The following is a 16,276-nucleotide window of genomic DNA, read 5'->3' on the forward strand; positions in this document are numbered from 1 at the left end:
CGAAGCTGCTGACATCTCTCGGATGCAATTTGCTGCCACAAAGGCATCGTCCAATTTCATTTTAAATTATTTATGTTTTCATTTGTCAGTATAATTAGGACTTCATTCGGCGTACTTTGATGGTGTTTTGTTTAGTAATACCAAGAACTTAATATTTTTTAGAACTTTATTGTACAAATATTCTTAATAGACTTTGTCTACCTGTCAAAAGAGTTCATTCTTTTGAGAGGTAGGCAATAAATATAAATATTTTGAGACCTTCTAGATACATACAGGGTGTTGCAAAAAGGGTATACTACGCCGAAACCATATTTCCATCTCATAGAAACTTTGTTGGTCACGTGTCTTTATACTATAGAGAATGAATATTTTTATCGCTAATTTTGAAATTCTGATTTCATATTCGGGCTCAGATATAACATGCTGCACATGTAGGTTTCACCTTAGTATACCTTTTTTGCAACACTCTGTATAGGTAGGTACCCAAACAAGACTACATGTACGAGCTTAAACCACAACTGACTGACTCACCAATAAAATCTTCCAATTAATTTAGTCCATAAACCACGCAGACGGAGCTGGCGAAAACAGTCCACATACATAGGTATTAGGTACATAAAACTTCCACATCGGGGGAACTGTACAAACAAATGGATGGAACTTTTTCGTCTCGCGGGACTTAACCCGTTCTCACCCTCTCCAGCCATACCCTCCAATCAATACCCAGCTGGCCCATTCTCTAGCTCGTCACTGCAAAATTCACAAACCCAGCCCGCCGACACTACTTACTGAAATTGCATTCTGATTTCTTAACGCGTTCGCCCAATAAGAAACCGCTATTCCGAGTTCATAGTGTTGCTTGTTGGTGGTGTGAAGTAGGGAAAATATTGAATGTGTCTGAATAGAAAATTATTACAAAGGTACTCAAGTATGTTAAATACCTACATGTTTTTGTTTCTTTAGAACAGTGTTTTTCAACCTGTGGGTCGCGACCCCCTGGGGGGTCGCGAAGCTTCTGTAGGGGGGTCGCCAGAGGTCCAAAAAAATTGCGTACCCATTAGTTGGATACCATAAATAACAATACTGTAACATACACATACATTCTGTGTAAAAAGTATCGGGATTAGATCAATAAAACAAAAAAGTTTGTTATTCATCCAAATTCATTTTATCACCATCGAAGTATGCTCCTTCAGGAACGATACAGATACGCCAACGAATTATCTAATCATCATAACATTTTTTAAACGCTGTTTTCAGAGTTGTGTTTTGTACTCGTGGCGATTTTTCTTTATTGTCTTCTATCGATTGAAAACAGTGCCTCGAAGTGGTAATTTGAGTTTAGGAAAAAAAGAAGCTAGAGCCGTGACCTGCAGCCATATCTGGTTAATACGGTGGATGCTCGACGGTATATGATGAGTGTTTGATCAAAAATTTGTTCACAATGATGATCCTTGTGCGAAGGCGCATTAACGTGGTGCAAAATCTTTTCGATTTTTTCCCGCAAATCTGGCCTTCTTCGTGGAATTTTCTGTATTAAATTCCACATAACGCGCAAATAATATTCTTCACCTACAGTTTGACTTTCTAGCAAGAATTCCGAGTGCACAACACCACGATAGTCAAAGAAAACAGTTAACATGACTTTAACTGTCAATCGATTGAAGTCAAAAAGGAAAATTTTCCGCGAGTACTAAACACAACTCTGAAAACAGCGTTAAAAAATGATGTGATGATTTGATAATTCGTTGGCGTATGTGTATCGTTTCTAAAGCAACATACTTTGAAGGTGATAAAATAAATTTGGATGAATAACAATATTTTTTTGTTTTATTGATCTAATCCCGATACTTTTTACACAGAGTAATACATACAAGATAAAAAAATCGAAGAGTCAAGGGGGTCGCGGATTATTTTTTTATACAAGGGGGGTCGCATCATGAAAAAGGTTGAAAAACACTGCTTTAGAACAATTCTCAAATTACAGACAAAGTTCAAATCAAAATAGAACTCGATCAGTATACCTACATTTTTTTCATGGGAATTTTGAGAGCGGAGAATGTATGCCCTGGACCTAGAGCCTAGATTTTTTATTATTCGATTTTCTAGACCTACTTAGCATTCCATTATCGAAAAGCTAAGAGCAGTTGTAGTAGCTTAGACTAGCTAACTGCTAATGCATTCGCATTTTCTAGGTAGGTTAGGTATCTATGTGTAAGTAACATAGATACCGCACGTTTTCATCAGACGTATAGGTAATACGCGCACGTTAAGCCGTGGGTCCCGGTTGCTGCCTCGGCAGCAGTCGTTGAGCCTAGTCAGAGGCCTTCGGGCGGCTTGAAAACATCTGACAGTCGGGTTGCCCACTTACCCGACGACTCTCTCAGCACAAGCTTGCTTGTGTTGGGGTCCACCAACCCGCACTAGGCCAGCGTAGTGGACTAGGCCTAAAACCCTTCCTTCATTGGAAGGAGACCCGTGCCCCAGCAGTGGGGACGTGATGGGTCGTGATGAAAAAAAAAAGAATGAAATAGGTAATACGAGCCAGCTGTATTTTTATAACATGAGATTTTTTCCGTTAAAATTATTATTTAGCTTTATTTATTGAAAGTAAGTTCAGTTCGTATTTATCCACTAAGTGAATAAATACGCACAAATACGAACACATATATGAATATCCTATACAAAGTTCAAATTACTTGAGCTTCTACTTTCTATAAACTTCAAGAGTTTCCACTAAATTCATAAATCAAGCTAAGTACCTTTTCAAGAAGTAAGATTCATAATTTCAACAAAGTACGGGGGAAATAAATCTGAATTACAATATCCAACTGATCAAGTTTCATAAGTGAGAATTAAGGAGTCGCGGGTCGCGGCCAGAGTTTTAAACAGTCTGCTGTAGCGCGACGAGCTACCCTGTCAAATTGAAAAGGTTTTGCATGCTAATTATTACTTTGAAAACTGGCTTCCTCGCAATTATAATAACTTTCAGTTGTAAAGCTTCAGCGTCGGCTTGTTGACTCAAAGTGTAAAAAGGCGAAGATAGCCTCAGAGTTCTCATGAAAAACGTTGGTTAAACAACTCTTTGAAACTGTCGCTTCAATCAAAGCTGCAGTCAAAGACGCGGCCAACGTTTGCGCGACCACCTGCTATTCAAATAAAAATTGTTAGTAAACAGCTCTTGCACAGTCGCCTGTGCGACTGTCAGTCGACTCATTGCCCGAGATCTCAGATCTATTGCAAGTTACACGTAAATGTATGTAAAGCCCTTTCAATGGAGACATGACAAGTTCATTTGTTTATTCAGGTCGCGCCCTGAAGGCTTCATTTAAGTTCGACTACAGAGATACAAGTTACTGTTATGACATCGATAATTATGATGAGTTTCTCAGTCATCCCTTGTGGGCAGAGGTTCCTAGAATGTTATCAGTTAATTTTAAAGCTCTACTACGACGACGGGACACTCGCGAAGTACCTATCGTAAATATGTAGTTCATAGTGTAACATATTTATTTAAATATAGCACAGCGAGAGCAGGAGCTAATTAAGACAAACCAATACAATATATTATATTTCATATTTATCATAAAAACTATTTCTAAGCTATTTAAACTGCATGACCACTGAATAGACGGCGAGTGCTGACGCTCAACCCTCGCTAGTTGACACCAACAGTCGTGCGTCATACGACACCCGTGCTTCATCTGACACTCGTGCGAGTCGTGCGTCATGCGAGAGTGTGGCTGGACGTTATCGGCAGTGTCAGCCGCTGCCAGCGTTGCGACGGCTAACAACAGCCCGGCCCCGCTGTCAGACAAAGCTTTTGCAAAGCGCCTCCAGGCGTGTGCCTTTGTTTGAAAGGCGCATTTAAAATAGGTAATATAACTCGTTTTGCCTATTTAGATTGTAGAGTGGCTTTTTGAATATTCTTTATTTGTTTATCTCAGTTAGTACGTGTCTTGGCAACGAATGTACATATAAAATAATTAAGAAGGTACACAAATATGTACAGCACTCAAACCTAAAATTTCTACAGAATTGATCTATAATATTTTCCTTTTTCTTTTGCCTTTAATAAGTTTGAAAGCCCACTCAACTCATTACCTAATCGATTTCAAACTTTTGTTATGGCCAAACATTTGATTATTAAACCCAATTAGTCCGCTTAACTGGTTGATTGTTGAATCGATAAGTAAACGAAAGAAAGGGAAACCTTATTGAAAGAAGCCGATGATGTACCCACGGGATCAAACACGGTTAATTTGGCTCAAAGGGTCCCCCGACAAGCCAACAATCCCCACATTCTGAAGGAACCCTAAAATGTGTAAAGCTTTTTCGCAACAACCTTTCCACATGTTTTGGGTAGACGACGCGGCTTGAAAATTGTCCGTTAGCCCTTTCATAAACTAGTATCATGCTCTATTGACATCGGAAATATAACTAGGTGTAATTAAAATTATCATATTACTTTTACTATAAATTACTTATAATATCTCAATTATATAAGTAGGTACGTCAAATTGCCACGAGTCGCCACTCTGTTGATTAAAAACCAAAATATTAGAATACGTCTTGTCTTGAAGTCGGAGGTTGTTCGTTTTAATTTAATTAACTAGAATAAGTACACTCCGCCATTTTATTTCCCGGTTGTTCCAGCCACGTTGGCGTAAGGTAAGACTTTTATATCGATAGAGAAATTCTTTAAGCAAAATAATATATAGAGTTACGTAACGATTATTTTCACATATTTTTTATAGCGAGCGTACGGGTGAAACCGTGAGATGCAATGGCAAATTCATAATATCACCTACATATATATCTGGCGCTAGAGTTACTACAGGTTTCATTAAATTTCAAGCATACTTATTTAGTTTTTCATATAAGTTTCTTGTCTTCAGAACTTATTCACCACATATTAAGCCAAAAACTATTGCCATGATTAGTTTGGTTATCCTCAATGAGCTTTGCCATTGAATGTGCTGCAACTAGAAGTACAAGGAACTGCAAGTTCAGTGAGGTTCGCCGGCTAATTTGCTTCTGCAGAGTGAAGGTCTACTCCCACTTCTCGACTACGACAATTGCACTTAGACCAAGAACAGAGTATCACATCACGTTTCATCCATCGCGGTAGCCGACCACTGATGGACTGTAAGAAATGAGATGGAGCCATAAAAAAAAAAGTTGTAGGTACTATTTATTATGCTCACCACTAACTGCCAGTTTCTATAACTCTATCTATCTATAACTGGTAGTTACTTTCATACGATTTTGACAGATTGTTACTTTTGATTATGTCAAAATCGTATGAAAGTAACTACCAGTTATGGATAGATAGACATATAGAAACTGGCAGTAACTGGTAGAACCCGAGTTACATGCAATATTTCTCCAAGGACAAAGTATCAGTCACCTTTTTATTTAAAAGCGATCTTTCCAGCGACCTCTCTGGTGTTAGTAAATCCGGTGAGCCGCGGGGGCTGGCTGAACTTTCTCCTTTGCTGCATCTTAACTTTACAGGAATTCTGTACGAGTCAAGTTACTCCCTCGCTTGATGTGGCTATGTGCAAATAAATAGATATTTGTAGTACATATACCTGTAAAAATATTTATCCTGATATCATTAGCCCGTAATCGGCATAGGCCTGAAAATGAAACTTATGAAGATAAAATAATAAACTCACAGGTTTCAAAAGTGTCAACTGTTTATACAGGGTGTCCCAAAAGTCAACGATATGCCTTGGAGGGCTGATAGACCAGCTCACGAGAAGCCAGAATATCAAGCTTAATAAAAAATCGATAGTTTTCGAGATATTGACACTTTTATAAATTTGGTGAAAATCGACATCTTGGACCAGTTTTTTGCGTGCCGCCCATACAAAATTTCATATTGTTAGTATTTTTGGGTGTTGCATTATCTAAATTAGGTATATAGAACGATTCTGGTTGAATGTATAACTACCCCACACTTACACAATACTGCATTATGAAATGATGAGTAGGTATGATGACTGTGGATAAGGAAAGTATACTGTATATGTACCTACTATAATAAGTTACTTATTAAACTTCAGTAATCTACTGAACTACACCCTATTTTCGTTCAAACGGCAAATTAATGCAATAATGTAAGAGGCAAGTCTCGCTAATGAATTAGTTGATGCGGTGTAAGTAAGTGCCTGGAGGCGCTCCGCCAACTCATTAGTACACGAATAAATTTCTTAGGGTAATTTCCGCTGGGCGGAAAATAGTGGGAAAAAATAATGTACTTACCTTCTTGAAAAAGAGGTGATAATCGCTGCTGTACAACGGGAAAGGAAACTAGCAAACAGTCTCCATTTGTGCCGATAGTGTGTTGTTTTGATAGTTTTCTTGTTTGCTGAAGTAAAAACAAATAAATGCCACGAATTTAACGATAGCGCCCGGGTACGGCGATGCGACTCGCCTAATACAAAGCAGCTGAAAAACAACATCTCCAAGTTGGTCGTGGAAAGCGTCAAGTTTTCTCAGTGCATTTCACTCGAAACTCGATAGTTTGATCTCGGCCCGCTCTCTGATCTAATTTCCGACCCAAATGCAAAAGAGATAAGATGCAAATCGGCTTAGCTGGGCGGTTCGGTACGGCGCCACACAAAACTTCACGTAAGTTCACTGCTTTATTTTGGTGGTTTGTGAAATTTACTGTACAATAGTGTAGTTTTAAACATTTTTGGCTGCAATATGCATACATTTGGGCATTCTACAGGTTATTTCATTGCTATGTTGGTAGTGGTTCAGCATAGCAGTAAATAGTTTATTTCTTGTGCACAATAAATAAAGAACCTAAACTTACTTAACCATAAACCTGACAAGTTTATCCATGTTTAATGCAACCACATACTCCAGCTAGGTTCCCCTTAAGATAAGCTTTCGGTATAAAAGGTTTTCAGCAGAGTGTTTCAGTTATTTCAGTCTCACCATTCAGAGAAAAGTTTTTTCATCTAAAGATAGGAGTGCTAGATTGAAATTGTTCTTTTCATTTATTTTATGAAACCTTTAACTATGATGTTTGCTGGTAAATGCATACTAAAGAACGTTCAGACAGAGTAATTTTAGACTTACATTTCAGGAATCATCCATCATACACGTTGTTTTAGCCTAATTAAGTAGTATAAAATAACTTGAACAACCCATGACCTCATACTCCTAATTTATCTCATTACACATATTTCATACTCAGGCTTTTTATTTATTTATATGATTCGCCAACAAAGATTACATTAAATGAATGCTAGTAAAAATATAATAGTTTAATGATAAATGCATCTTCAATAACAGGCGAATACAGCATGCTTGTATTATTATATACTAGTCTGTTATGAGTCACTAGGTGAAACTCCTTTCCAACAGGTACCGACCGATCGGCGAACAGGTTGCCTACTGGGAACGCAGCCACAGTGAGCATCAGTGATGAATTGTCATGGAGCACGGGGGCAGGAGGGTTATTCTATACTGACGAAATACAAACGAACGTGAGCTGTCGTGCAATAGGTACGTTTAGGCCCGGGTCTCCTATTACGCGCCGTAGATCGCGTCCAGCGTCTCGCCGTAGGCCGCGTCACGATGCTCACTACATCTACGCGCCAACGTCGGCGTGTGAGGGAGACCGCTTCAGTACATTTCTATAGTGAGCATCGTGACGCGGCCTACGGCGTGACGCTGGACGCGAACTACCGCGTAAATAGGAGACCCGGGCCTAAATACAACGAGAGTTGAGAATGACTCGTGGCTCGTACAGCAGCGCTCTGAAACTTAGTTTTCCGTTATATAGAGTGACCCCCCAGGGCGGGCGGGCCGACAGCTCTCGTCCACATAATGTGTGATTACATGTGTCTGCCGCTGAAGGAGGCTGTCAGAGTAAATTGAATTTTGTGGCGCGTCTGCAATCCGCAACGTGATTGCCGGCATTGTTTTGTATAAAACAGTTTTTATTTTAACAAAATTTTTACAAGTTTCAGATTATATTAAAATCTCTAAGCAGGAAAAAAATACTATTAAAAACTTATAAGTTTGAAATTATTATGTTTTAGATCATCATTATGTTGTACATCGATTTGCGTAAGTTATAAAAATAGGATATATATATAAGAAAATGTTATTGTGAAAATGACAATGATATAATATAATATGTATATGTAATGATCGGAAACAATTACTTATATTTATATTAAAAATGTTATCTCTCAATAAATATGTTTTCATTTGTGCCTACCTGTAACAGTAATTCATTCACTCCCTTTGCTGCCCCATTTATCTTTTCTACTTTTTATACTTAATGAATCTTTCACAATTACACAAAGATCAACATGTAGCTGTCCTTAATCCTTAGCTTAACAAAAACCGGAAGTCGCAAATTACCGCGACAACGGATAGCTGTTCCGAATGTTCCGACACAAAGATTACAAGATTGCAGATTGTTCGAGAAAAAAAATATGTATTTTTCCAGCTTTTCCCGGCTGTTTCCTGTCCGTAATCCGGGACACAGCCTCCGCGCCATTTCGTCCTGCTGACCTTAATCTTCGTTAGGAATATTACCGGATGATTACCAGAAATATCCTGATATAAAAAGTACTTGGAAGTGTACAATATCATATTACAGAATCAAATAAGGAAAATAATGCCGGACTTCATGGATTAACCGCCAATAAAAAGGATTACTGGTGTCTGGTGTACTTGCTGACTAATATATGTTTTTAGGTAGTTCTATCAAAATCCCCTCGACAAAATCAGTAATATTTTCAAAGTATCTTTCAAATCAAGAGTCCGGTCGTCGTGGCCCGGATGGTGTCCGGACAAATGGAATAATTAATCCTGTGCAAGGCGCCTCGGTGCCATCTGGCGATGTAGAACTACTGCATGAAGTTACACACAAACCGAAATGCTCTATTACAACTTAGTCCTACAGCTAACTTCACACCATTGTCGAACTTTGATAATATGTGTGGCTGTGACGCTGCAGATTTGATTCTCATAGTGTGTGATGCGCATCGAATGGGTGGCTGGAGTGAACTAGTGTCATGTCAGAGCCATTAATCTCCTTCTCGTTAGAGAAGTAGATAGATAGATAGAGTTCTCTTTATTTGTACACCAAGAAATCATTAACAATTTTACATTGACACTTAAATAGGGTACAAAAGGCGGTCTTATCGCTAATAGCGATCTCTTCCAGACAACCTTTGGATGGATGGACCAGAGATATAAAAGGGGTACAGCGTACTTACTTGTGTTCCTTGATCTCTATACACCGAAAGTATTAGCACACCCATGCATGACCCATGTGACCCACAGATACAAGGAATTTAAAATTGTCTCTAATTTCTCGGGACGTGAGGTGTTAAAATAGAGATTTATCTGTAATAACTACTTCCATATAATCTAAAAAAATACTTATTAGCGTATCTATAAGATAAAATGATTCGAGTGTGGAGAGCTTGGCTGTGGTATTAATCCAGTATTTATGTATATTTTTTTACATCCTAGGGTGGCTATGTATAGTGTGTTATGACTTAAAAAGACCAAAAACTGAAATTTGGGAATAAATAGTCCAACTGAGTATCCCTACTTAATCAACCACCTCAAATACTGTATTGTAAGTATTTCAAGATTATGAATAACGAAACGAAGCACGAAAGTAACATATTTTATTTGTAAATAAAATTGCAGAAATAATTAATTTGTTCGATAACTCATTAAACGGTCATCCTATGCGATGTATTGAATACGTGAGGAAAAGCCAATTAAAATTCTGTTGAACTGAGCTATCAATATTCGATGTGAGTACGAGTAAATGTTTCTGTTCCTTTTTTTCCTGTATAATAATTTAAAAAGGGATCTCTTATTCATTTATAACATGTCACTGATAGATTATATTATTATAGAGGAAACCGTTAAGTATTATGATTACACAATAAACTAGGTAAACATACTTTGTCTATACCCACTGCTCGCCACCTGTCTTTTAGAGTGGATGCGGATATACAGGGTCTTGCAAAAAGGGTTCCTTTTGCATAGAAACTTTGTTGGTCACGTTAATTTTTAATATGGTGAACGGTTTTTGTTTTCTCGCGAAGTTCCAAACCTCTTAGAACCAAAGTTGTTCAGAATGATACCCTGAGTTACCACTTCGGCTTAGTGTACAATTTTTGCAACATCCTTATTATGTATAAATCGTTCCAATTTTTTATAATCAGAAACTCTCATAAGTTTAAATCGGTTTAAATTCAGAATCGCTTTCAATCTCAGTTTTGCAGTAAACCGCGGATTCGTGACATGAAGAAGCGAATTAATCCGGGACCTGATTAGGGTGAACCGAATGTGAGTTAACATGTCATTCGCAGCGTGTAACATTCACAAGGGTTGTTAGAACGAACAGCCGTTCACAATGCGTCTACTCCCGTTGGCAGCTTTAAATTACTTCAATGCGCCTCAATTCGCTAAATACATTTAATGCTATATACCTATAAGGAAGCGTACCTGGAACATGCTCCTGAAAATTATCAAAAGAATAGTTTCTAGATCAATGTTTCATGTCATGTGTCATTAATTGCTCGAATCACCTATGAAAGCTAGTAAACCACCAGGATATACATACAAGACAGAACGCTGTTTATCTGAAAGGTAATATTTTGTACGGAGATACAATTATGAACTTTAGTTCCATTTCATTTTATTAAAATATACAAACAAACCATCAGATCCATCAGAGGCGAACACAATCACGGTCGAAACAAACATCACTATTCCAACAATTTCCAATAAACAGGCAATGCAACGAATACTATGTATACAGGGTGGAGCATAAATATGATTTTGCAAAACGCACAAAAAAACGTAACTGTACTCTAAAATGGAATGGAAGCGTCCGTAGTCGAGCGGGCGAGGTTAAGCAACAACTGGCATGGTCAGCCATTGGATGGGTGACCAATTTCAAGTGGTTCTTTTCTGGACGCTTCCGTGCTTCGGACGGCACGTTAGGCCGTGGATGCCGGTTGCTGCTTCGGCAGCAGTCGTTAAGCCTAGTCGGCCTAGCCTTCGGGCAGCTTGAAAACATCTGACAGTCGGGTTGCCCACTTACCCGATAACTCTCTCAGCACAAGCTTGCTTGTGTTGGGGTCCACCAACCCGCACTAGGCCTACAAACCCTTCCTTCATTTGAAATATTACATGTTCACAAATGTAATCATTATTCAAAAATTCAAAACAAAACTAAGTCGGTATGTATCTTCTGGGAAATAAATATAATATAACGTATTGTTTTTCATGAATATTGCCAGGATGATAAAATAAAATCGCTGCCAGTAGATATTGGCCGTAAAAATGTTTCCGTAGCAAGAAAGGTGATAAAATTGAATCTTACGATTGAAGTGAGATAATTGAATCGTGTATCCCATTCTCAGTGACAGGAATACGATTAAGAAACTCAATACTCCAGTAATTGAGTAGAGAAGGGAGTGGGTGAGTTAATTATTGCCGGCAATAGGTAACTAAATGTACTCAAGTTAATGTTTTGCATTATATTTATTAACATTTGCATTATATTTGTGCAATAAACAATTAAATAAATATTTTTGATTCAAGTTTGATTTTTAAAAATTGAGTTATTTAGGTATGGGTAGATTAAATTTGATCCCGCTTCCTATCACGAACTTGTTTTCACAACAATTTTCGGATTTAACCTGTTGTTATAGACATTAATCAAGTACTTCTCAAATGACTGGCACCACACTATTACTGCCTTTCAATAAACTGTTAACCACTGGCTGGTAGATACTTTCATTCGGTTTTGAATATTTTTACATTTTATATGCTAATAAACTACTTATCAGTAATCGGTAAATTCGGGTTATTTATTGGAAGCTGGCAATTAAACACCTTTTCTTTCAATGCTACGTCGTAGTAGAGTTTCGTAGCGGCTACGTCGTAGTAATATTTCGTAGCTGCTACGTCACCGTAGCTCTCCTTATAACAATAAAAATACAATACGTCATGTTATATAATAAATTATAGCTTTAACTAATAAATTATATAAGTCTTACTACCAAAACTATACACTCGTTAGACATATTGTAACGTTTCGCCCTACCTCCTGCTAACTTAACTCCTACCTAATAGATTTATTAGAAGATATTTGAAACTACAACTTACTATTAACACTGGATATCTACACTGGTTATCTACACTGGATTCTACACTGGATTCTTCCCACAATGAATCAATACTTTTATCAAAGATCTTCGAAAACCGCCAGAAGGAAGCTCAAGATTCAACTGAAAGTCTAGAAGGGAAAACAGCCTAACAAATAAACTGGAGACTTAAAAGTGAAACAAATACTACTTTAGTTTGGCCATGAAACATCCAGGGAACCCCTACGTTATGTAGTGTAACCCAATAAACGAAAGCTAATGAATTTAATAAAACTATGAACGTGAATTGAATACAACCTTCCTAACTACCTGCCTAAAGTTATTGACCTATATATTCACTACAACTTTTATTTGTATGATAACTACATATTTACAGGTAAGTGCTATTAGAGAATTTGAATTTACATAAAGGTAAAAATAATGTTTTTTTTTTTTTTGTTGGTTTAAAAGGCAAGCCCCTCCATACGCTTTGTAGGCCTTGATCACTACAATCGATTGAATCAATATATAAGACTCAAAATAGATAAATAAGTAATAGCAAATATTCAATCGAAGCCTTCGTGGGACACAACCATGGACTTGGACATCCCTCCGCCAACAATCACTTCCCTTGCTCCTAACCTTACATATTTACATGTTTTATTTTTATTTCATGTAAATAAATCAACATGAATACATGTTGTCAAAGCTAAAGGGGACATATTTATAATCATAAACAAACTGAATATTAGAATAATCCAATGATTTCTAGTATAGTAACTATGTAAGTATGAATTTCATAATAGATAAGTAGGTACTTGACAAATACATGACTCTAATTAATAGCCAAGTGGGAAGTGATTTATTCTTTTAAATTACTTAATTGAAAGGTTAATTATTATAAAATAGTTAATATTCTTTGATCTTATTGGAATATGTTCTGAATAGTTGTAGTAAATATATAAGACAACAAAATATCCTAGCTTTATTTATTTACATAAGAATATAAAGCTTTATCAAGGAAACAAATACTTCCACAAGTTAGAATTTACACAACTTTCTGAAATGTGCAAATTGTGACTGAAATCTGATCATACTTCAAGCTATTTGTATCTATTGAGTGATTATAGAACCAGAAATGATTTGGTTTAAGTATCTAGAACCCTTATTTGTGGTATCTTGACACTTATTAGAGTAAATTTCTCCGTTAATCAATTCTACCCCCAATCTGATACAAAAGCTTATTGTACTCAAAATCAAATAAACTCTTCTGTAATATTAATATGGATTATTGTGAAACAATAAACCAAAATAAGCTAGATAGACCATAGATTCTTTAAGTAGAAGTATTTGTTTACCTAATGAAAAAATCAATAATTTAGACAAAGAACTATAGGTCAAATTTGAGGTTATGTGAAATTATTTTATCTGATAAAATTATTAAGTACTTTTGAAGTGATATTTATTGTAAGATATTATTTAATTTATTATTTATGATGAAGTAACTACTTTCCCCACCCTAACCATGAAGTTACCTGCCTATTTGTGTCTAACCAGAAGGCCCTATTCTAATCTAAAATGTGTTGAATCAAAACTAGGGAATCAATCCCACATTTACATTTAATTGTGTGGTGTGTAATGTGTAGGTTTTCTCCGGGTGATTGGAGTGCACCTTGTCTAGCTAGCTAAATACTGAATGAGCGGGGTAGGAGACCCCTAGTGTACCTAAGCCCTATACCTGTGTGTTGGAAATTGCAGCCGTGGGTTAACGGTATGGCACCCGGGCGACTTGCAATCTCCGAGTGTGTGTTATAAGTATATAAATATATATGTGATAAAGATCAAGTAATAGTCCAGATTTTTAAATCAAAGATCTATTCTTGAGGAGTGTATCCCTTCACGTTCTAGCAAAAGAGGGACCCTGGTTACTCCATAGCCAGGCCTAACTAACACTACCCGGGGGCCCTAAAACAAGACTTGGTTGAACGACACCGTTAGGTATCCGTCTTGCCACCTTACCATGAAGGATTTAGACTCTAGAGTACACGTTCCCCCAAAATGCTAAAGATCTAGTCGAAAGCCTTGGCAATCTAAAGATCTAATTAATAAAAGTTTCCAAATTACGACAGTGCTAATCACTAAGGGATGTCCTTGCCATATACATTTACATATATGGACGAAAGCGCTTTCCCAAAGCAATACCACCATCGTACGTTGAAAACTAACAATAAACAAAATAAAAACTAAACCAACGCGAAAAACTCCCAACGTGTACCCGATCGCAAGAAAATTACTAATGGCCGCCGCCGCCTCTCGCATTCCCTTTTATACCTTCCTACTAGTCCTGTAAAACAAAATGGCGGAAGCCCGGAGCAGGGCCGGAGCAGCGCCGGAGCAGGGCCGGAGCAGCGCCGGAGCAGGGCCGGCGCAGGGCCTACGCAGGGACGGTGCAGGGTCTATGCACGGTCGGCGCAGGATCTACGCAGGGGCGGTGCAGGATCTACGCAGGGGCGGTGCAGGGTCTACGCAGGATCGGTTCAGGGTCGGTTCATGAAGTTAGCCGACTCCCTAAACAATTTCATAGACTACCTTTCACAGCAAAAATCTTTTTGAGAAATAAATGTCTTAAACCGTAAAATCCCTCGGGAAAACCCTTCCTAGCGCAACAAACCCTACGGGAGCCTCCTAACATAGTTTAAATTCATTATTTGCGGAATCATTAATGTTTCGGCATTGATGGAACATTACATTCAACCCCTTATATTTTTGTAGTATCGCAAGTATATTATAATTAAGATATGGAAAAAATATACACAATAATATACACTACCCATTTTTGCAAATATCAAATTCATTGAATTTAAACGATGAAAAGTTAGTAAAAGGAAATTCCGATTATCACCTCAATATGTCTGTGTGTATGTGTGTAAAATGACTCAGATGATTAGCCAACAAGATCCCCAGAAATTATCAAAAATCATCGACCATCCCATTTATTATTTATTATTTACATAACTATTGATCGAATACTTAGTAGATTATTCATGCTCCAATAAACCGGGAACAAGGGGATACCCTGTCGATCAGAAGGATCCAATGCTAAATGAGAAACCACAGAACCTTAAATTTATTTTTAAGAATTTTGTAGCATCTTTAACACGCCCTCTTAGAGCACGAACTCTCCCACGCCCTATGTTTTCGACGATGCATCATCAATAGAAATTAATAAAGTTCAAGTCTCATTCTAACAATCCCCAGGAACAATGTCCACCAATCTCCGAGCTTGATGTAGAGTGTAGAAATATCAAGTATCATTTTACCAAAACTAGAAAGAGAATTATTATTGTGAACCATTATTGCATTCATGTTTACAACTGATTCACAACTTTTCAATCCCCCTCCAATCCAGCAAAATGACAAAATTTTGTGTTAAAAAATATTTTTTTTTCTTTAAGTAAGTACATGTTGAGTATAGAATATTATGAAGATACTGTACATACAACAGTATAATTTGACTATGCTGTCCTAACCTAACACCAAAATCTTCATAAATATTCTCTTTTGTATAGTGTTGTGTGATTAAGGTGAAATCGGAATCTTTCCTTCAGTGCAGGAGAACAGCCATGATATTTTACTAAAGCCACTTTCAATTTACTATATGTTTGTAGGTATTATTATTTTTCAATACATAGGTTCTTAGATATTCAATTCACCATAACTCTCATCCTCTTTCTCTGATTCACGCCACTCTAATAAACATCAAGGCCCTCTTCCTCCCCACTGATTAAATCAATAAAATATCATGTATCTAATTAATAATTTTCTTTTCTATCATTTACCTACCTAAATTGAAAAGAAAATACATCTAGTTTATTTACACTTCGATCAGAATGTGTTTTTGGTGTAAAGTGTATTTGTTTTCCGTCATGATCAACTTTTGGTATGCAGGTATTTTTCTAAAGCAAATTGTTTCAAAGTAATTGTATTTTTTTTTTTTTTGTATAAAGTGTAGTGTGTCGTGTGGAGTCTGTAAAAGGTACTTTGTAAAAACATCTATAGCCTGTATAGACGTCTCATGTGTTAATGCGTGCATAGCTAACTTAAGTAATAAATCGACT

Source organism: Plutella xylostella, chromosome 17 (genome assembly GCF_932276165.1).
Source record: "Plutella xylostella chromosome 17, ilPluXylo3.1, whole genome shotgun sequence".
NCBI lineage: Eukaryota > Metazoa > Arthropoda > Insecta > Lepidoptera > Plutellidae > Plutella > Plutella xylostella.